We start from the raw sequence: 2,231 nt of genomic DNA, 5'->3' as shown, positions 1-2,231 counted from the left end.
AAACGGATGGGAGTGAGAGGTGTTGCAGAGGCAGATTCAACAGGACTTGATGACTTGTTGGCTATGAGAGATCAGGGCAACAAAAGAGTTATGGAAAAGATTACAATGGATTACTAATGGAAAGATTACAAATGTGGGTACCTAGGTAAATGGGGTACAATACACAAAAAAATTAAGTCAAAAAGGAGGAAAGATAATTTCTTTGGTTTAGGCCCTGTTAAATTTGTAGAAGCATCCAAATGAAATGGTTCTGTGGGCAAGTGGAGGTTCAGGCCTTTTGCTCAGAAGGGAGATTGTGACCAGACATCATATATTTGGAAATCACCCAAATAGAGGCAGTAGCTGAAGCTGTGTGAATAAAGGCAATTTCTAAGGAAAGGAGTGAGTGTAAAGGAAGGAAAAATGGGTGCAGAACAGGCCCAGGAGGAACATATACATTGAGGGGTGTAGAAGAAAATGAAGATCCATTAAAGGAGATAGAGGAAATGGTTGGAAAAGAAGGGAGAGAGCCAGGACAGTAAAGTAATTCTCAGAAGATAAGGAAAAAGACAGTATCCAGGAGGGGGTTGTTTGGGGACAGTGAGGGACTCCCGGGGCTTCTGGAGGGAACAGTTACTCAGCTCTTGCTAAGGTGGACAGGGTGATCAATCCCTCCTTCTCCTAGGGCTTATCTACAGTAAAAATGCTGTGCTCCCTTGAGCAAGGAAATAAATGCACCGCTTCTTTTACTTCAATTCATCAAGAATTCATAGAGACATGGTTACCTTTGGTCCAGTGCTTTCCTAATTCTCCAAGGCAAGAAGTAGATAGACATATGTAATGATTGGAATGATGCCACCTGCTGGAGACTTAGTGTAGGAAATGAGGAGAAGGCACCTGAGGGCAATACATGTGCCTTTTCTTTGGCATCAGGAAGTGATGTTTGCTTGTGGGAAGAAGAGGGGGTGAGGCTGGCTCTCTCTCTCTTTTGCCAGGACTCTCGTGGAGAGCTGAGCAGGAGAACTGTAGCTCCCTGAGATAGACAGCTGAATCTAGGCCTTTCTCTCTCTTCACCAAATTCTTATTCTCCTTAATAAATGCTTAAAAGTCTAACTCTTGCTAAAGCTTATAATTTATTGGCGACCACTCATTAGATATTTTAGATTAAACTAGCTAGAATTTTAGCCCCTTACACATATATCCAGGCCTTGTAATCCCTCTCACACCGACCCAAAGCACAAGACACCCTAGGGAAAAGACAGTGACCATAGGAGATCAGAGAACTGCTCCTAAAGTGGTATCTTTATTCTTTACTTTTAAATTTCTACTCCAGACTTTCCAGTATTTTAATTGGTGAAGAGAAAAGATAATCTCTTGACTTTTGCTTCCAGATCGTCACTCTTAAGTCCTTGAATCTTTTTATTTTTTTGAGTGGAGGGGAGGGGAGGCTCATACAGTTATCATACACAGCACATAGGGGATGGGCAGGGGGGCAGCTAGGTGGCGCAGTGGATAAAGCACCGGCCCTGGATTCAAGAGGACCTGAGTTCAAATCCAAGCTCAGATACTTGACACTTAGTAGCTGTGTGACCCTGGGCAAGTCACTTAACCCCAATTGCCTCACAAAAATACCCAAAAAAAACATAGGGGATGGGCAGCCACCTAACATTGCTTTGCAAGTGGATAATGAAACTTCTTAAAACATTCAATATTAGCAAAAAATGAAAGTATCATAATACATATGTGTATGTGTATATATATATGTATATGTATGCAATTACATCTATGCATGTGCTATTCCATAAAAGATAGTTTATAAGGAAAGTGTCACAATAAATGTATGTGTATAAACCCTATTTAATATAAGCATTCCTATCTACTTTTAAATTTTCAGTACAATACAGATGGTTTATACTCATTTCCATACTCAAATCACACACATATGATGAGAACTCCCAGCAAACTTCACTATTATTCATCTGGACTGCAATTTGCTCCCCAGAACAGTGGAGGTAGTCAATAGCATCATATATTTGGAGAATTCAAGGAGCAGGATGAACAAAGAAAGGTCATCAGATTAGACATTAGAAATCTTTGAGACAACAATTCCAAGTAGAGTATGAAGTCAAGAGTTAGCTTACAAGGCACTAAGGAGGGAGGAGGTATCAAGGAATCAGAGGCACTGAATGGAAATAATGTTTACAAGACATTTGAAAGTAAAGGGGAAGAGACATATAGAATAATAGCTGGAT

Source organism: Dromiciops gliroides, chromosome 1, assembly GCF_019393635.1.
Source record: "Dromiciops gliroides isolate mDroGli1 chromosome 1, mDroGli1.pri, whole genome shotgun sequence".
In the NCBI taxonomy this organism is placed as follows: domain Eukaryota; kingdom Metazoa; phylum Chordata; class Mammalia; order Microbiotheria; family Microbiotheriidae; genus Dromiciops; species Dromiciops gliroides.
The sequence above is the reverse complement of the archived record's forward strand: the minus strand, read 5'-3'. Positions refer to the sequence as shown.